This window comes from Meriones unguiculatus, chromosome 2 (genome assembly GCF_030254825.1).
Source record: "Meriones unguiculatus strain TT.TT164.6M chromosome 2, Bangor_MerUng_6.1, whole genome shotgun sequence".
Taxonomy (NCBI): Eukaryota; Metazoa; Chordata; class Mammalia; order Rodentia; family Muridae; genus Meriones; species Meriones unguiculatus.
Window position 1 is genome coordinate 85,753,702 of NC_083350.1, and position 21,665 is coordinate 85,775,366.

Below are 21,665 nucleotides of genomic sequence, written 5' to 3' on the forward strand. Positions count from 1 at the left end.
GTCTCTGATATTCTGTTACTTCCTTTGGGGGGGAACTATCCCAGTCAGTGAGTTGTGAATATCAAATGACACCATGGTTGTTTGATGCATTTGGTCTCAGTGTATGCCCTCATTTTGTCTCTTATTTTGTTCCCTTCCTCATCTTTCTCCTCATCTTCTTGTGGGGTTTTCAGGAATCAAACAAAGACTCACTTAACACATCCACAGCAAAGGCAAACACTCTACTACTGAGCTATAGCCACGTCCCAGTTGAGCTGTAAAATGAGCATCATCTTAGCCTCCTCATGGTCTACTAAATCTCATTAGATGGCATGCAAACTTTTAGTGCTGGACCAGAACTGACCTTTAAATACCTAACATAGAATTGAGTAGGACAGTATTACTGAAGTTAAATAAACTAATACATTATGTGGAAATAAATCTTTGGAAGGGTAAACTCAGGATCCCACATTTGAATATCATGAAAATGGCTTCTATGTAATAATATGTAACACAATTACCTGTAATGCCAGCATTGAATAAAAAAAAATATTCTTTGTTGCTATCGTGAAATGCTTGCAACAGTTAACTTATAAACAGAATTTGTCTCAGGGCTCTAGAGATTCAGTCCAAGGTTGGGCAGCTCCACCGTTTACTCTAGCAAGGGTAGTGGGTCATGACAGAAGTATATGCTCATGTATGTCAACAGCTAGGAAGCAAAGAGAAAGCAGACAGGTCAGGGTCCTACAACTAACCTTGACCTTCAATGAGCAAAGGGTCAGAAATGGCTTAGCATGACCCACAACATACCTGCAGTGAGCTAAGGCTCAGTTTCCTAAAGGTTTTACTACTGTCTAGTGGTGCCACCCTGATGACCAGAACTTCAACCCATGGGCATCTGGGACATATTTGACATTCAGATTATACCAAACACACAGAAATTATCTCCTCTGGACTCTTATGTGGTCATAGGTAGGAAATTTTACACACCTATGTCAATCAATGCAATCAATTATGAAATGCCCCCAATAGAGTGCTTTATCAAAAGCCCAGAGCTGGAATTTTTGTTTTACTACAAATTAGTTCTGTATGCAAGTGATAAGCTCCAAGTTTCTTATAGAATAGAAATAAAAATATTTTGGATGTTATATGAAGTACTACATATAAAACATTCAAGAGAGACCCTTGGAAAATGTGATATTCAGCATATGTAACCAAGATATATAGAAATAAAAATATTCTGATGGAAATGGTTTTTGAGAGAAGAAATAGCTCTGAGGCCTTGAACTAGGAGTAATTCTCGGAACCTCCACTATTCTCATTTGCGAAGTGCAGAGATGCGATCTTTAAGTCCCTGACACTTAAACAACAATAACATCAGGTAGGTGTAGGAAGTGCTTGCATGGGCCAGGCACTATTCCCACTACTACACTTAGTCACTCTGGTCACAGAAAATCTGCAGCAGCTTTTGCTTTCTGCTAATATTTAGAGGAAACTCCTATTCCAATTTTGTTTTACTTTAAAGCTTTTTTAAACATAATAATTTTTTATTGTTTAAAAAAAAAGCAAACACTTATTTTAGGTAGGCATGTTGGCACACACCAGTAATCCCAGCACTCGGGAAGCAGAGGCAGGCGGATCTCTGTAAGTCCCAGGCCAGCCTAGTCTACAAATTGAGTCCAGGGCAACCAAAGCTACACAGAGAAACTCTGTAAAAAAAAAAAAAAAAAAAAAGCAAAAAAAAAAGCCCATTTATTTTATGTATGAATGAGTACACACGTAAGTGGGTACTCATGTGCACACTCATGTTTATGTGAGCAAGCATGTAGCATGGTGCATATGTGGAGATCAGAGGACAACTTCTGAGAGTCAGTTCTGTCCTCGGACAATGAGGCCTCCTGATTGAAATCAGGTTGTTGGGCTTGGCTGTAAGTGCCTTACCTTCTGTGGTGGTTTGAATGAGAATGACACCCCCCACAGGCTCATTTATTTGCATACTTGGTCCCTAGTTAGTAGAACTGTTTGGGAAGATTAGAAGGGATGGCCTTGTCAGAGGAAGCGTGTCACTGAGGTAGGCTTTAAGGTTTCAAAAAGCCCATGCCATACCCAGTTAGCGCTCTCTGCCTCATGATTGTATCTCAAGCTGTGAGCTCTCAGACAATGATCCAGTATCATGCCTTCCTTCCCATGCTCCCTACCATTATGATCATAGACTCTAATCCCTTAAAACTGTAAGCCCACAATAAACTCCCTCTTTTATAAGATGCCTTGGTCATGGTGTGTTATCACAGCAATAGAAAAATAATTAAGACACTTGCTAAGCCATTTCCCTGTCACTTGAGGCATTTTAAATATTATTAAAATTTTAACAGTCTTTTCCTCTTTGAGAAAAAAAATTGATTATCAAGAAAATTTTTCATTAGTTACCTAATGATGTTCAACAAATTATCCCCAGAGCTTACTGTAAATATCAAGCATACTTTGTCCCGTGTGAATTCTGAGAGTTGAAAACAGTGTTTCTGCCTCAGGATCTCTCATGAGATTATACTACAATTGTCTGAAGATTAGAGTGAGATTGTTTGAAGAAACTGGAGAATAAACTGCTGAGCTTTCTCCTGTAGTTGTTGGAATAGAATCCAAGCCCCCATCACACAGGACTTGAACAAAAGCACGGTTCTTGGATGCTGCTCTCCCAGTTAAAAATTCATAGTGAAAGAAAGAGCATGAAGAAAAGAGAATAGTGAGAAAGAAACAAGACAAAATCTTTCCACTCCTAATCTTGTTAGTGTATTCACTGTTCATGTTGGAGGCCTTTTAATCCAGCAAAATGGCTACTCTGGCAAGGGACCACAACCAAAGACCTAGGTCTATGTGATCTGGTTGGAATACAGACAAACTCTTAGTATACACTTTTAATCCCTTTGAAATACACACCTTTAATCCTTATGGCTGAAATATAGACATGACACACCTTTAAGCCCTCTGGCTGGAATTTAGTATACACCTCTAATCCCAAACAATGAGGAATCAGGGAAAGATTTGACAGAATGAGTCAGAGATAGGCTACATCATACACTCAAGAAAACAGACAGGACAGAGAAGCTATTTAAGAGCAACACAGAAAGAGAGAAGTGAGATCGTAGAGATAGTACAGTAGAGTTCAGGAGCACAATACAGTTTAGAGAGTTCAATTGCGTGCAGTTTAGTCTGTGCAGTTCAGTTCATAGAGTTTAGAGGCAGTTTTTTTCAAACACAGCAATTCAGAGAGAAGCTATTTTTAATCAATCATCTTGGAGAGGAGTTTTGAGCCAGAACAGCTGAGTTGAACCAGACAGCCAGAGTTTAGAAAGAACTGGAAAGGGTGAGCTTATTCAGTAGTAAGTCTCAGAAGCTGAAAACATTCTAGGCCTAGGTTATCAGAGGAGGTTGGAAGCTGAAGCCTTCAGGTCCAGGCTCACAGAAGATTAGACTGTATGGAGGCTAGAGACTTCCAGGGTTAGGTCTATGGATGTTGAGATAGAAACATTCTAGGCTTAGCCCAAGCTGTGTATTTGTAAAACTTGTGTATGGCTTTCATCTCATCCCCTCATCTGAAAAATAAAAACATTATTTATGGAGGCCATCATTTCTTCTAGAAGAAAGCATCTTCCTTGCTAGAAGAAAGTCAAGTCCAGCCCAAACTCAAAAGGGAAGAAAGTCAAGCTCCACTCCTTAAAGGAAGAATATCAGAGCATGAAGAATATATCAGAGCCAAACTGGGGTAGCCCACAATAAGCAAAACCTGTCCCATTAGGACTTACTGCCCTACAAGCCAGTGTTCCCCTGCCTCAGCCTCCTGAGTACTGGGGTTACAGGTGTGTGCTACCACACCAGGGCTGAATAGGCCTTTATAGTCACAAAAAGCACAAGGAAGAACAGAACAGTTGTGAATTCACTGTCTCAAATTAGTAATTATTACCTCTATCCTACCCTTCTTAAAAAACCATTTTAAAATATTTTACTTTTTAAGCTTAGGGACTTTTTGGTTTGTTTTGCTTTGGTTGGTTGGTTTTGGTTTTTTGAGACAAGGTTTCTCTGTGGAACCTTGGCTGTCCTGGACTTGTAGACCAGGCTGGACTTGAACTCACAGTGATCTGCCTACCTTTGCCTCCCTCTGCCTCCCTGAGTTCTTGGATTAAAGGCATGTGCCACCAAGCCTGGATTAAGCTTAGTTTGTAACTGACAAACTTTCTTTCTCTCATTCCTCTCTTTCTCCCCTCTCTTTCTCTCTCTCTTGATTCCTCTTTCTCTCTGTGTGTGCATGTGTGTGTGTGAGATACCATGTGGTAGTTTAAGACAGATATATATTCAATGTTCAAATAAAAACAAACTTTTATTTCCTCAAACATTATTTCTTTGTGGTAAAAACATTCAAAATTATTTCTTCTACATTTCCATTACCTCTGGTCATCTTACTGTGACAGAGCACCAGCATTTTTCCCAGCTTTCATTCATTACTCACTGACCAATCAAAAGACATTTTCAACACCACACAATAGAAATAGACTCTTTGCTCACATGTTTAATCCCAAACTTCTCCTACTCAACAGAAACCATCTCTCCAGACTGTTAAATTTTCTTTCTACAAGTATTGTGAAAACAATGTGCAGTATATCCGTAGATATGTAAACTTATGTATGATGGCATGTCTACATACCATGAAACCTACCTTTTCTATTTATTGCTGCTTTGGTTCAATATTTTACTGTGTAAGTAGGTGTAGTAATCAGGTAACAGGACTTAGAGAACAAATCTCTTTCTCTATACAAAAGAGGCATTATTATAATGACCTATAAGCTGTGGTCCAGCTAATCCAACAATGGCTGCCTATGAACAGAAGGTCCAAGAATCCAGTAGCTGTTCAGTCCACAAGACTGGATGTCTCAGCTGGTCTTCACTATAGACTGGAATCCTGAAGTAGACTCTAATGCCAGTAAAGGAATGGACTTGCTAGCAGGGTGAGTGCAAGCTGGGGAAAAGCAAAAGTTTCCTTCTTCCATGTCCTTAGGCTTCCAGTAGAAGGTGTGGCCCTACATATTAAAGGCATGTGTCTTCCTACCTCAAAGGTCCATATTAGAAGTGAATCTACCTGCTTCAAATTAAGAAAAAAAAAATCCTCACAGGTGTGCTCTCCATTTTCCATTTGGGGATTTCAGCTAAAGCCAGTCTTGGATAGTGAAACCCGGTCTCAAATGGGGAAAGGAAAAGAGAAGGAAGGAAGGAAGGAAGGAAGGAAGGAAGGAAGGAAGGAGGAAGAATAACCTTTGAAAGTTTATGTAGAGTTATTATGGTAATTATAGGTTACAGATTATGAAAGTTTAAACTTACACATTTTCTTCAAAATTATTTTCACAGTAATTGTATTAATCTACATTTCTCCCAGAAAGAGATAAGAGTCCATGTTCCTATACTGACAGCTGGATTTTTTCACTTTAGCGAGGCTCGTTTAAGGGTTTGATAGAAGCAGGCATGTGTAAGCACATAACTTATTTTATGTTAGAGGCACAAATGTAATGGGAAGATACCCCCACACAGGTCCTCGCTTGGTAGAGTGCTCATTTGGCTAGTGTGTCATTACTGAGTCTCTTTACAAAATGCAATAATTAAGTGGATTCCCTCAGGATTCCCAGGAAGCACTGGAACAAAGCCAGGCTGCTCTGACAGGCTCCCCTGGTTTTCCTAAGGGCTCCTTCAACCCATTACTACTTTCCTTTAAGTCCTCTCCTCTCTTACTGCTCTCTGGTACTCAGAAGCCACTTACACTTCTGCCACAGAGAACATGAGATGAAAACTGTCACATCCAGCCTTCATCTACAACACTCTTCTATCTCCCAACCTCTGATTATGGTTTCAAATGTATTCTTTTGAGACTATTCCCTAAAGTCAACTGATAAAGGCTTTTGGAGGCAAAGCCTTTGGGAGAAAGGATGATACTTTCATGACTGTATTAGTGCACCTGGAAGAAGATGAAGAGGGCTAGAGATGCAATGCAGTGGTAGAGCATCACCGTGTGATGCTATATACCACTAGATGTAAAGCAATAATCACCGCCACAGCCCCTCAAACTTGGCCCTCCAAAACCATGAATTCAATAAATGTTCATTCTTTATAATGGGTTCAGGTTGTGGCATGCAGTTATGGGAACAAAAAGTGGGTTAAAATATTCTGCATGCTCTCCTAAGAAAGCATTCGCCTTCCTCCTGTCCAAAACTCGTCCTGTCTCAGCAGTGATTCCTCTCTGATCCACTCAGGGCTCTTGCTTAATAAATGACCCCCTCTTTTGCCTCTCTGGTTAACTGCACTTCCTTCCTCTATGGCTCATTTTTCCTTTTATGTAAGCACACTCAACTCTTCCTTTGGGTCCTTAGCCTTCTCTTGCTTATTATGATTTTTCAGGACCATCAATGGTCCTGAAATGCCCAGAAAGGCATTTTCTTTTACTCAGAAGACTTCTCCTTTTTCTTCATAGCACTGACAAGAACAGAATTCTATATATCACTGTGTGGCCTGCCCTCCTCCTGTGCAGTTAGCTTTGGCCAGCACAGGACTCCTCAGCACTTGTCTGCTTTGTAAACAAGTGATATCCAGCCTAGAGCCACGCTCTTCCACCTCAGGCTACACACCTGCATCTGATGAATATTTCAAAATGAGAACCCTGTTGCTGTCTTCCCTGGGCTTGGGAGTACTGTTGGGTCCTGAGCCAGCAAAAGAAAGTTCAACACAAAATGATCCTGGAGGACAACTCTTTCTTTCCCCTCGCAAAGCCAGATGAATACTGCTATGGAATGTTCTCTGAAGAAACTGCATTACTATTTAGAGATCCCATGGAGTGTTTGGCTGACTCAAACCTCATGATTGTGGAGAGATGGAATTGTGTAGGTCAAGAGCCAAAATCATCTTGCACTGCTTCAAAGCCCTTTATTAGCCAATTATCTAACTTTTGTATCTGACCTGGCATCTCCCAAGTAACAGCCACTTTTGTTGACTGCATTGCTAAGCTTATGGGACCTCCAACCTCCACAGTAAAGCTTTAATACCTGGTTAACCCCTCTGCTGTAGCCTGCTTATCTGAGGATCCTACTTATGTCATAGGCGAATGTACTGGTTTATGTCTCTTTTGTTCTATGGCCTTCAAAATTCATGTAACTCCTCCATACAAAGGCTGTCATTCAGGGGACCCAAATCCATGTTCTTGAGTTGTGATCATTCATATTTGATTCAGAATGAACTGTGTACTGGTTTCCCTTAAAGCAAGCCATTATTGCATGCTAGCACTACCTTTTCTAATGCAAGAAGCAAGAGAGAAAAAACCAATAGGCCAATATTGTTGCCAATCAATAAATCAATAGTCCTTGTGAAAAGAAGTGGTGGGGCACTAGACATTGCTCAGTGCAAACTTCCTGTTTAGCATACTTGAGGCCTCCTCCATAAAAAAAAAAGCAATGAAGACTTTATATTCTAAAATTTAGAATCTATAAAGGTAGAAATAATCATTTACAGTTTCATTTGTTCTAGTGGCTTTTTTCTCCTGTTCTTTTTCTTTCATGGAAACACTTATGCCTATTGTTTCACAGGAAAGGGACTCTTTTTTTTTTAATTTTATTTTTTTCTTATCAGTTACATTTTATTAACTCTGTATCCCAGCCGTGTCCCACTCCCTCATTCCCTCCCAGCCCCTCCCTCCCTCCCTCATCTCCACCATGCCCCTTTCCAAGTCCACTGATAGGGGGAACCTCCTCCCCATTCATCTGATCCTGTTTTATCAGATATCTTCGGGACTGGCTGCAAAGCCCTCCTCTGTGGTCTAACAGGACTGCTCCTCCCTTGGGGGTGGGGAGGCCAAAGAGCCAGTCATTGAGTTCCTGTTAGAAATAGTCCTTGTTCCCCTCACTTTGGGAAACCAATTGGTTACTGAGCTACCACAGGCTACATCTGAATGGAGGTTCTAGGTTATATCCATACATGGTCCTTGGTTGAATGTCAGTCTCAGAAAAGACCCTGTGCCCAGATATATTTGGTCCTTGTGGAGCTCCTATCCTTTCCGTATCAGACTAACTCCCCTTTTTTCTTATGATTCCCTGTACTCTGCCAAAGGTTTGGTCATGAGTCTTTGCTTTGAAAACACTGCTAGTTAGAGTCTTTCAGATGCGCTCAGTAGACTCAGGAAAGGGACTCATAAGTTTCCTGAGCATTCATGTTATACCAGGCATTGGCTAAATGCCTTGTTTGCTTTATCCCATTTTATGTAGTTTTCTTTAAACCCAACAGAACATATTGCATCCCCTTCTACGGCAGTGAGGGAGCCTTCATTGTCAATCTGACTCAGGGGAGAAACACTATGGAAACACTCCTATGGGTGTGTCTAAGGACACTTCCAGAAAGGTTTGACTGAAGAGGGAAGCACCGCTCCAAATGTGGGTGGCCCCATCCCACAGGCCTGGCCTTTGACTAGACAAAAGTGAGAGGGAGCTGGGCAGCAGTGTTTACTGTGTCTCCTCATGGCATCGGCTCCCTCACAGTCCTGACACCATGCCTTGCTGGCCATAATGGACAGCACCCTCAAAATGTGAGCCCAAAGAAAGCCTTCCTCTAGTGAGCTGTGCTTTTTGTTGAGTATTGTTATCACATCGATGAGAAAAGTAACAGATATTTCCTAAAATTCAAATGACAGGACAAAACAATCAAATGCACAGGAAAGAGCAGCGTTGCATTCTGAGAGAGTTCAAAGGCACTGTAGGATTTACGTGGAGGGTTGTTAGTTAAAATTAAACTGCACATTGTTTCTGATCTGAGTAATACTCAAGGCTTCAGACTTCCCCACAGACCCTTCCTGCATCTGTTTTAGCTTCTCCCCTCTCTTCTCCCACATCTCCCTTCTTCCCTCTCTCCCCCTTTCTCTCTCTTCAACCCACTCTGAGTTCCTTTACACCCCTTTTCACCTTTCACTTAATCTGATTACTTTTTGCCTTTCCACTCTTCTCCTTGCTTATTATCTTTGAAACCCATCAACAGCTTTATTGTTCTTTGAAGCCCCAACAGCTACTGACCCCTTGTCTAAGCTGAAGTGAAAGTGTACAGAGAAAAATGCTTCCTTTATGGCCCCCTGGCTAGAATTACCCTTGGCAGCAAGGTGTTGTGGTACAATGTGCAACCTAGAGATAAAGTCCCAGGTGCTCACCAGGCTTTTTAGCTAATGACAGTGTCTCCGGAGCAAGTTCCAACATTTGAGCCGATTACTGAGATTGCTGAGGTTCTCACGATCCCATGTTGAATAAATCACTTGTAACCCAGGGTCTTGGAGTTTTATCTGTAGATGAGATTTTGCAGAGCAAAGTTCCTGAGACTTGAATTATAAGAATGGAAACCTCAAAAAGAAGTGGACAAAATGCATGGCATGGAAAAGGCGAGAAAAATCAAACCTGTTGACCAGCAGTCTGCCCATTCATTAGATCTGAGAGTGAAGTTTCCTTTGGAAACTCACACCTAGATAATGACTGAAGAAAAGCTTCCCCTTAGGGTGAGTGTTCAAACCACACCTGGCATGGCAGGTGCCCCCACTAAAACCTTCCTTCAAGAGCTGAGAGAGGCCTGGCAGTGGCACTGGCCTTCGATCCCAGCACTCAGGAGGCAGAGGTGGCAGGCTGTGAGTTTGAGGCTATTCCAGGACAGCCTACAAAGAGAATCCATGTCTCAACAAAAACAAAAACAAAACAAACAAACAAAACCAAGGGTGAGAGGGGATAGGGCTGAGACAGATCCAGAGAGAAGTCATTACTTTGATTCAATTTGAAGAAAAGCATATCAATTTATTTGCGAAATTTCTTGGGTGCTTTGTGAATATCAGACCTGATATTTAAACAAACCAAACTTTGGAGATGAAACAGTTGCTGTAAATCATGAGTATCGCTTGCCTCTTTCCCACCCCTCCACACAAACAGGAAGTAAAGAAAATTAGTGTTAAAAACAGAGCTGGTGGGTAGGTAGTTTGTAGATGGGGCTAATGATCTGACAGCATTTCATGAGAGAATTTTGCTGACTGACAAAATACAGTAAGTTAATAAATGCTGAGAGAGTGTGTTGTGAATACTTAAGAACCAAGGAATTGTTTCTGGAACTAAGAGCAGAGTTTTAAAGCTACAGTTTTATGTATTTCACTTCTTTTGTCCAAATGGTTCTTCATTTCATAAAGAAGTCTCCCTAATTAAACAAACAAACAAAAAATCCAAAAAGCATTTAAATGCTTTCCAAGACATCATCCTTCCTTCTTGCCTTCTTTTCTTCCTTCCTTCACTTCCTTCCTTCCTTCTACAGACTCACAGCACCCTGAATCGATATCTTCATGTCATTTCAATGCATATATTATTCCAGTGATACAGTATTCAGTTTCTGCTTGATGAATGCTAAGGTTACACTTTGAAGATAGTTGGTGTAGGAAAAGAATTGCTAGCTTATAATTTGAAGAGAAAGAAGAGGGAAGAAAGGACAGAAGGAGGGAGTGCCAAGGGAAGGAGAGAAGAACAGAGAGCAGTGTGAGGGAGGGGGGAAGGTAGAATGTATGAAAGTTCCCCTGAGGCCTAAATCTTAAAAGTGTTATGAACGAATGGCAAGCCCCCAAAAGACTACCACTAAGAGTCAAGTCCATTGCAAAACACATGAGGAACTTTTTATTACAAGCTGCAGCTGGGGCTCACACCCCCACTGCCAAAGTGGTGAGAGCCGAGAGCCTTGTGCTCAGGTTAGTTGGGTGATTTAAAGATTCTGGTCCCTCCCAGTGAGCTCAAAGCAGGGGATTCCTGCCTGGCAAGCATCTAATGGTTGAAACACAAAAGGGATGTTGCATTTTGAATTGACTGGCTGCAGGAAGGTCCCCAAACCATTAATGATCTGGTGTCCCTCCCTAGGGGGATGGGCTGATTTCCTAGCAACTGTATCTCTAGTGGGCAGAAAAGAATGCAGTAAGGCGGGTTCTTCCCCTCAGGGCATTAAGGCCAGTTCTCCCCTGATGGTGAACATATCTCCATTTGGCTTGGTTCAGGCTTGTGCTTTAAACTTTAAAACAATACCCACTGATTTTTAAATCTTTGGTCTCTCATTCCCCCCTTTCCATGATCATTTGAAGACCCATATGACCCTCTTGAGAGACCTTTGGTCTCTCAAAAGAGCTCTTCATTCTCTATTATAATTTCAAGAATAAAATAACCATGTCAGATATAAGGAAATTTTGCAAATTTGCACTCCAAAAAGGACCAGTGCCAGAGCTTTTCTGGCTAACTGTTGTCTGGTTCGATAAATGAGCTTGACTCAGTCAGGGGTGGAAGAATGTGAATTTACTCTTTCTGGCTACACTGCTTTCCAACCCTCAAAGAGTCCTTCCTCCTCTTGTACAAAGTCTCCAGAAAAGCCCCCTGCTTTGTTGCCTCTGCTTAGACATCTGCCAGTCCAATACCATTGAAAACAAAAGGTTTCACTCTCATTTGACTCAAATCTGCTTTCCAAGGCTCCGCTCCCCTACCTCCCATCCTCAGAACTGAATCAAGCTTGCAGGCCTAAACATAGGAGATCTTGGGGGAGGGGAGGGGTAGCACAAGAGGATGCTCCTCTTTCCAGCTCCAAAACCTTCTAAACTTTTTCCTGCTGTTCATAGCTCTCCTGTAGTCCAATGGGAATGTGTGTGTGTGGGGGTGCTGTAATGGGAGTGTGTGTGTGTGTGTGTGTGTGCTGTTTAAGTGAGAACACAAAAAACATTTTAAAAAAGTCTCTACTATGCTTCTTTAGAATTATAAAGTATTAGTAACAATATCTTAGATGTTTCTTTTATGATCCAACTTGATGCCCCTTTCCTTCCTTTATGGGTAACTAATACATTGAAACTTTCTTAATCATTCCTTATTTCCATTTTTTAAAACTGTATGTGTGCCACTATGCAATTATTATCTAGTTCTGCCTGTTTTTGCAACTTAGGTAAGTGGGATTATGTGTAACTTGTTCATATAGCTTTGCTACACTATAGTACTCTGCACTGTGAGCAGAGCATTTACACGGTGTCAAGCTGTCTGTGAACAACACTGGTGTGTATATGGACCAGTTCTAGAGTGCAAACCTAGACATGGGGAGCTTTAGTTCTTATCAAGATCGATTTTCAACTGGACGGAAGGAATAAGGATGAAAGCTGTTTACATTATGGTTACTACAATTAGTTATATATTGTATATTTGAAAATTGTGATATTTTAAAATGTTCCAGCTACAGAAAGTATTGCTTTATGAGACATTGCATTTGCCACATGACCTTCTGCCGGGAGTCAGACAGCTCAGGCAGCATCAGTGTACACAGTGTTTGCGTGTCTAGTGTAGAAGAGCAAAGAGTAATAGCTAAGGGAAGGAACTTCAAAAGCAAAGCAATGCAAACTGCAGCATTCTTAGACGATGCACTTGACGGTTACAATGATCATTATTTCCTTGCTGAACTCTGATTCAATAGGACAAGTGCACGCTATTTTGGCTCTAGAACATTACTTGATATCTATCATTCCAAGAAGACATTCAAGAAACTTCGCCCCAGACCCCTGGTTTCTACAGGCTGGAAGGATATGCTATTTATCAAAGATGGCAGACATTTGACAAGAGATGCTACTGAAAAGGACTGAATGGGTGCTAGACAAGAGAAAGAAAACTTGACCGAAGGATGCCTCTGTTTACACTATGTGTGTACAGGCGTGGGCGCATGCATGTGTATGTGTTTGTGTGTGGGTGTGTGCGTCTTGGGGACTGAGCCCAGAGCCCCTATGTTCTACCACTGAACTGCATACCCAGCTTCTACTTTATCCCTGTTTGTGGATAGTCACGTGATACTAGACAAATTGAGTTTCTCTCTGAGTCTTAATTGCACCTCCAAATGTATCAAGTGTGGGTTCAATGACCTCTGCATCACTTTGAGCTGTAACAGTCTGAGTCAGCGCCTTTAGAAACACTCCTGGAAATAGCAGTTTTGCATGCCCCCTTGTGGTGTTATCTTGCATTGCAACTAGAGAAACAAGCTTGAAAATGGTGGTTACTGAATCAAAACTTTCCCTGAGCTAGAAATACATTTAGCCATTAAAATTAAACAATATGAAAATCAAAGATATTTTGAAGTTAAAACAGTTTTTGAAAATACAATTAAACTAAAAGTTTTGTCTCATATAAACATGTTTTAAATAATTATGTCTTTTAGTAGCTGGGTGTGATAGCTCACACTTTAATCCCAGCACTCAAGAGGCAGAGGCAGGCAGATATCTGTGAGTTCAAGGCCAGCCTGGTCTCCAGAATGAGTCCAAGACAGCCAGAGCTACACGCAGAGCAACGCTGTCTGTCTTGAAACCAATATATATATATATATATATATATCTTTTGGTAATACAGTTGCAATTTTGCATTTACTTATTCTGTAAACACTTTTTTTGTGGTACTGGTCATCAAACTGGTGTTTTGTACCATGTGGTACAGGGCCTTGCATATTCTAGGCAGAGCTCTACCACTGAAATATACCCTCTACTCTCTTTTTCTAAGATAAATTTATTGTTAATAAAACATAATCCCATACAAGTTGTATACATTATAGGATACTACTATGTGATGTTTTGATACATGTACATATTGTGAAATGTTTGGACAAAGTTAAACTTGTCTCCTCAAATACTGATAATTTTATAGTATTCAAAATATTACTTATAGCTTTTTGAAATATGCAGCAATATTTTCATTCTACAGTCATTCTTCTACAACAGAACACCAGAACATGTTACTCTAATTGTAATGATCAATCTTTCTTCCTCGCCTCCTGCCCTTTCATCTCTGGCAACCACTATTCCACTCTTGACTATCTGTGAGGTGTGTGTGTGTATGTTTGTGTGTGTGCATGGGTGTGTGTAGGGTGTGTGTAGATGGCCAAGGTCGACATCAGGTGTTGTAGCTTTCTTCTGTTGCTCTCCACCTTTTCTTTTTTGAGGCAAATTTTCTCACTCAGCCAGAAGCTTCCTGATTTGGTTAACTGGCTAGCCAATCAGCTTCAGGGCCCCTCCTCTCTCCACCCACCTGGGGCTCCGGGGACAGGAGTGTGCTGCCGCCTCCACCTTGTGCTGCTTTCTTTTTTAATTATTTTTATTTTTATTAATTACAGTTTATTCACTTTGTGTCCCCCCGTACCTCCCTCCTCCCCTCCCAATCCCACCCTCCCTCTGCCCCACCCATGTCCCTCTTCCCAGTCCTGAAAAGGGAGGTCCTCCTCCCCTTCCTTCTGACCCTAGCCTATCAGGTCTCATCAGCCTTGATTTTTTTTAATTAATATATTTTCTATTTTTAAATAATTTTATACATTCACTTGTATCCCAGTTGTAGCCCTCTCCCTCTTTCCCTCCCAATCCTTCCCTCCCTCCCTCATCTCCTCCCTGCCCCCTTCCGAGTCCACTGAGAGGAGGCGTCCTCCTCTCCTTCCATCTGGCCCTAGCTTATCAGGTATCTTCAGGATGGTTGCAGTGTCCTTATCTGTGGACTAGCAAGGCTGCTCCTCCCTCAGGGGGGAGGGGAAGCTCATGAGTTCATGTCAGAAACAATTCCTGTCCCCCTTACTAGGGAAACAATTCCTGTCCCCCTTACTAGGGAACCCACTTGGATACTGAGCTACCATGGGCTATGTCTGAGCAGGGGTTGTAGGTTATATCCACGTATGGTCCTTGGTTGGATAAACAGTCTCACAGAAGACCCCTGTGCTCAGATATATTTGGACCTTGTGGGGCTCCCTGTCCACTCTAGGATATATTAATTCCTCCTTCCTTCATAAGATTCCCTACACTCTGCCGAAGGCTTGGTTATGGGTCTCAGCATCTGCTTTGATACACTGCTAGAGTCTTTCAGGTGCCTTCTGTGGTAGGCTACTGTCCTGTTACTTGTTTTCTCCTATTTCCAATATCCATCCCCTTTGTCTTTCTAGATGAGAATTGATCATCTTACCCCTGGACCTCTTTCTTGTTTATCTTCTTTAGGTGTACATATTTTAGTACGTTTATCCTATCTTATAGGTCTATAAGTGAGTATATATCATGTGTCCTTCTGCTTTTGGGATACCTCACGCAGGATGATTTTTTTCTAGAGCCCACCATTTGCCTGAAAAATTCATGATTTCCTTGTTTTTAATTGCTGTGTAGTATTCCATTGTACCACAATTTCTGTATCCATTCCTCCGTTGATGAACATCTGGGTTTTTTCCAGATTCTGGCTATTACGAATAAGGCTGCTACAAACATGGTTGAGCAAATGTCCTTGTTGTGTACTTGAACATCTTTTGAATAGATGCCTAGGAGTGGTATAGCTGGATCTTGAGGTAGCACTATTCCTAATTGGCTGAGAAAGCGCCAGATTGATTTCCAAAGTGGTTCTACAAGTTTACATTCCCACCAGCAGTGGAGAAGGGTTCCCCTTTCTCCACAACCTCTCCAGCATGCATTATCTCTTGCGTTTTTGATCTTAATGCGTTCTGATGGGTGTAAGGTAAAATCTCAGGGTTGTTTTGATTTGCATCTCTAATGGCTGGGGATGTTGAACATCTCCTTATGTGTTTCTCTGCCATTCTATATTCACCTACCAATAACTCTCTGTTTAGCTCCATACCCCATTTTTTAATTGGGTTACTTGAATTATTGCCTTTTAACTTCTTTAGTTCTTTATATATTCCAGATATCAGCCCTCTGTCAGATGTTGGGTTGGTGAAGATCCTTTCCCAATCTGTAGGCTGTCGTTTTGTTCTAATGACAGTGTCTTTTGCTTTACAGAAGCTTTTCAGTTTCATGAGGTCCCATTTATTGATTGTTGCTCTTAGGGCCTGTGCTGATGGTGTTTTGTTCAGGAAGTTGTCTCCAAAACTCAACCAGAGAACTCCTTCAGCTGATAAACACCTTCAGGAAAGTGGCTGGGTACAAAATTAACTCAAAAAAATCAGAAGCCCTCCTGTATACCCAAGACAAAAGGGCCAAGAAAGAAATCAGGGAAACAACACCCTTCACAATAGCCACTAATAACATAAAGTACCTTGGGGTGACTCTAACCAAGCAGGTGAAAGACCTGTTTGAAAAAAACTTCAAGTCTCTGAAGAAAGAAATCGAAGAAGACATCAGAAGATGGAAAGATCTCCCGTGCTCATGGATTGGTGAGATTAACATAGTGAAAATGGCCATTTCACCAAAAGCAATCTACAATGCAATTCCCATCAAAATACCAACAATTCTTTACAGACCTTGAAAGAAAAATTCTCAACTTCATATAGAGAAACAAAACCCCCAGAATTTCCAAAACAATCCTGTACAACAACAGATCCTCTGGAGGAATCTCCATCCCTGATCTCAAGTTGTACTACAGAGCAATAATAATAAAAACTGCTTGGTACTAGCATAGAAACAGAAAGGAGGATCAATGGAACCGAATAGAAGACCCAGAACTAAACCCACACACCTATGAATACTTGAGTTTTGACAAAGAAGCCAAAACCATTCAATGGAAAAAAGACAGCATCTTCAACAGATGGTGCTGGTCCAACTGTGTGTCTACATGCAGAAAAATGAAAATAGATCCATATTTATCACCCTGCACAAAACTAAAGTCCAAGTGGATCAAAGACCTCAACATAAAACCAGATACTCTGAATCGGTTAGAAGAAAAGGTGGGGAAGAGCCTAGAACTCATCGGCATAGGAGACAACTTCCTTGTGCTGCTTTTATTTGGGTTCTGGGAACCTATTCCCCCAGCCTGTGATCAACTTTTCCATAATCCACATAGCGGTGAGACCATGTGGTTCTGTCTTTATGAGCCTGGCTTATTTCACTTCACAGAACAGTCTACAATCTCACCCACATTGCCACAATGACAGTGATCTTTTCTTCAAAGAGGAATATTCATAGGGTTTGTACAACGTTTTCTATACCCCTTCATTGGTTGATGAACACTTTAGTTGTCCCCACGTCATGGTCATTGTGAGGAGTGTTACAGTAAAAAGAAGGATGGAAGTAGAAGTGCCTTAGTACACTGGGTCACTTCCCTCAGATGCATGTCCAACCGCTAGATAAGTTGATACTTCTGTTCATTTCAGTTTTATGTATATACATGTATATATGTGTATATTGCCTGCATATGCGAATATGTACCTGTGCTTTCAGAGACTAGAAGAAGGTATGGATCCCCTGTACCTAGAGCTCTGTATGGTAGGAAACTCCCGTCGGTGCTGGAACCTGAGCCCAGGTCCCCTGAAAGAGCAGTGAGTGCTTTTAACAGCTGGGCTGCCTCTTCACCCCACCAACTGGCACTTCTATTTGTAATTTTTTTTTGAGAAATTTTAAAGTTTTCCACAATGGCCACAGTTTTAATTATATTTTTATTTTTTACATTACTTACATTTTATTCGCCTTGTATCCCTGCTGTAGCCCCTCCCTCATTCCTTCCCAATCCCACCCCACAATGGCCATGTTAATGTACAGGCTTACCAGCAGTGCTGTGGTTCTGTTTAGTCACATCCTTCCTGGAACTTGTTATCTTTCGTCCTTTTTATAATAGCTATTCTCATGAGAGGTGATACATCATTGTCTTACACTGATGTTACCCCAGTTATTAGTGATGTGGAGTTCTTTTTCATATTCATGTTCGTCAAATGTATGTCACCTTCTGAGAAATCTCTACCAAGTAATTGTCTGTTTTTAAGTGGGTTGTTTTGTAGAGGTTCACTTTTTTTTTTTTTTTTTTTTTTTTTGCGTTACTCTGAACACCAGCCCCATCCAGAATATAAAGAACATAATTTGAGTTATTTATGTCCACCCTGTTGTAGGTTGTCTCTGAGTATTTCTTATGTTGGGAGATTTTAATTAGTGTACTTCACTTTATATTTTTGCTTTCATAAATCCTTGCCCACTCCAATGTTCTGAAGTATTTCTGTTCTGTTTTCTTCTGTTAGTTTCATTGTTTCAAGTCTTAACTTTGAACTGATAATTGAGCTAGAGTTTACTTTTGTACTTCATGTGAGACAGAAGACCTTTCATTCTGTGTGTCCATATCTAATTTCTCCAGCACCGTTTATTCAAAATCACTTAAAATTTTTTTGAGGTAAAATATCACTTTGTAGCTACACTAGCCTCAAATCTACTGCTTCCCAAGTGCTAGGAGAACAGGCATGGCCCACTTATTATATATAAAGGGGAAATAGTCAAGACATCTAACTCCAAGATTTTAAAAGATCTGGGCAAAACGGCACACATCTCTAATCCTAGCATTCAGGGAGGCAGAGGCAGGAGGATCTTTGTGTGTTTGAGGCCAGCCTGGTCTACAAAACTAGTCAAGAACAGCCATGGCTATACAGAGAAACAAAGGAAAGAAGATCTTAAAAGAACAATGCATCTTCTTTCTTCTAAGTTAATTCCACTAATAATTACACAGGTTGAGAAAAGGCTAGAGCTTCCCCAAGGATTAAACAAAATGGCTCAATGCCCAGCCTATGGCAGACTTTTTTGAGTTTGAAAATTTGACAGCAACACTTTTAAAGATGCAATCTGGCTTTTCTGGTGGGCTCAAGGAGAAGAACATTTATCTTCTAAAAAGCTATTGGAAATTGGCCGAAGCACTTTGTGGTTGAATTTCTCTATTTGCATGGAGGAAGTAAAAATCTTACATCTGTTGAAATGTTGGGCCTAGAGTAAAGATTAGGGAGCTGGGTGTGCTAGAGCATACTGTGTTCCTTACAAGACTCATGTGACATAATGGCAGTTTAGTATCACTACATAGTATGCTACAAATGTCCCCAGCTCAAGATGGAGTTCTGGCTTGACAAACCCACTGCACATTAAAATGCAGTCACCTCATTTTTTTTCTTTTATTTTTAGCTTGATGTATATCAAGGTATGAGATGTACCTATCAATGGAGTACCCTGCTAGGTTTCAATGCATGAATTATATTATGTAACATTTAAACTTGGTTAAACACATCTGTCACTACTTGTAGGACACGTGATGGAATCCAGGATCACAGGCTGATAAGTGTGTTATAGCTGTTTCCTGCCTGAGCCCATGAAAATACATTTAAGGTACTGAGGCTTCAGAGCAGCACAGCTCAGCAGCACAACAGTAAGGAGTGCTGGTTGTTTCCCCTGGGAACTGGCACCTGCTGCCCTGGACCAAGCAGAAGCATTGGACTATAGATTGCTCAGCCAGGAAAAGGTCAATATTAAAAGTACTGGTTTGCCTTGGTCATCATCATCATCATAAAGTGGAAACACTGTACGTAAATATTTTAAGAAACTGACTGACTGAATTGAAGTTAGGTGACATCTGCCATTTCCTAGATAAAAATTCCCCAAAGGAAAAAAATAAACCTTTTCACAAACTATAAAATATTTTTCTTCAGGAAGGAAAACTTTTAAAATAAAGATATTTAGCTTTGAATTTAAACACCAAATTAACACATAACATTTAAAAAAAATCGAGTCCCAAGTAGGAATATTAAAATATTATCTCAGCATTTCAGTGAATAAAAATGTACATTTGATTATATTTATTTTTTAAGTCTTTTTTTTATCTTTTATTGACTTTTATCTTGCCTTCTTTGCCTTTTCCACAGTTCTGTTGCCTTTGAGAAATATTTGTTTTTTTTTTCTCCTTATGGGCTCAACTGATTTTCAAGTAGTCAGCTCAACAGAGTGGGAAGAATGAGCTCCAAGTCAGAGAATTCAAGTTGTGTCCCGCCTTGCCTTGGGAAGTATGGTGCTAGGCAAGCCACTTTTGCTAAGAGACGTAGCCCCACAGAATGGGATGGTTAAGAAGTGACTCTCTTTAGAAACTATAATTATTGCCAATTTTTAATGACTTTCATATCAATTCCTTTTTGATCACACAAGCCTATAAATCTTGCTTTCATCAACTATCATACCTTGCTGGGTTTTCTAAACTATTTATAGATCCCAGCTTTATATGTCATCACTGGCTCTTCATATACCCAGCACTTTTCCACCCAGACTCTACACAGTCCTTCCTTTCTATTGTCTGGTGACATGTGTCTGAGCTGTCAGGCCTTCGTGGTTTAGGTAGAAGAGTCTCAGTTCCTGCCTACTTGGCCATCTTCACCTCCAGCTGGTCCTTTCTTGCACTTCACAGACCCACAATTCAAATTTGTGTTTTTCACTTACCCTCCCTCAAATTGCCTCCTGCTTCTTCAGAATCTCCACTCCAATTTTCCTACAGATCTTATTGCTGGCCAAGACCCGCATACTCCTCACATCCCAACTCTATGTGTCTTCCTGCCCTGTCTGCATCTTTTGTCTAACTCTTCTCTGTACCTGCTGTATCCCTTTCAGGTGTAGATTCCTAAAAAGAGTAGGTCACAGGTAGGCCTGGAGGTGTAAAGCTGTAATCACAGCACTTAACATGTGTCAAGCAGACTGCGTGTTCCAGGCTAACCTGCAATTCCTTGTCATCAAAAACAGGAAAACAAAAGGAAGAGGAAAAGAATGAGGAGCAAGTCTTTACACCCTGCCATCAATCGCATCATTAGACAGCACCTGTGTGTGGGTAGTTGGTGTTACATAGGTGGATATTTTCTAGTTTTCTCAATCCTTGGACTTAGTTCTTGGGGCAGATTGGAGCACTGTGTATGCCTTACACCTGAACTACACCTTCCACCTATTTAGCACCCTTCTTTCAGTATTCTTGTTGGTAGTTACAATAACCATATCTTGAGGCATTGTTATTGCATAGAATTTATTATTACTTAAGTCAAGGGGTTCATAATTAGAACAGAGAATGACTCAACATACTCGAGGGAGGGGATGAGAGGAGGGGGGTGTGCTTAAGATACTACATACATCTGTGGGCATCCAAGCACAGGCAGCTTCATGGAAATGCTGCTGCTATGGAGCAGCTGCCTGGTCTCTTGGCACGTCCTCACATCTTCCTATGTAAGTATGCTAGCCCCTTCTTTCAGCCCCACCAGGTTTCAACTGCCTGGTTAAGTAACCAATAGTTTTGTTGCAATTTGAGCCCTGATACCCTTTCAGGCTGCCCCAACTACTTGCTTTCTTGTTCTCAAATATCAAACTACAAGAGAGTCTCTAAATGACAAAGCTCATCCATTTGGCCCACACCAGGTTTATTTGTTTATTCATCAAATATTTATGGGACACCTAATATGTGCCAGGTATACTCCTGTTGCTAGCATAAAAGTGACAAGCAAGGTTCCTGGGGGCTTACCTTTGTCTCACTGCCAGAAGTCACTAACTCCAATATGTGAGCTGGAAACTACCTTTGGCCGCAGGAGGTAGGAGTAGGAAAGTAGCGTCATGGGACAGGAAGCATGGCCACCTGATCAGCAAGGGGGGCAGGGCAGACTCCCAAAGGGGATATTTGGGCAGGTGTGGAGGCTCTTTAGCATAATTATCATTTGAAAAATTCTGTACATTATTTCTTCTATCTCATACATAGTTTTAAAAACTTTTGTTTTTATGTGTGTATGTGTGTGTATGTGTGGGTGTGCTGTATTTGTTCTACATCTAGCATGACAACCTGACATTTCTTTCAGGATTGTTTTGTTGCATCTTTGTCTTCCTCCCAGCTTTCCAAATTTTTCTCTCCTATAGCAATTCTTCC

The 21,665-nt window shown here is 40.9% G+C and overlaps 1 long non-coding RNA gene across 3 annotated transcripts in view; it reads right to left on the reverse strand.

The window, feature by feature from the left end:
• Nucleotides 1-21,665, reverse strand: part of LOC132652409 (uncharacterized) — a 77,413-nt gene that overhangs the window by 14,191 nt on the left and 41,557 nt on the right. For all 3 annotated transcript variants that reach the window (XR_009589952.1, XR_009589953.1, XR_009589954.1), the window contains one exon: nt 9,197-9,325. This is a non-coding gene — a long non-coding RNA (uncharacterized LOC132652409). The remainder of the gene's footprint in view (nt 1-9,196; nt 9,326-21,665) is intronic.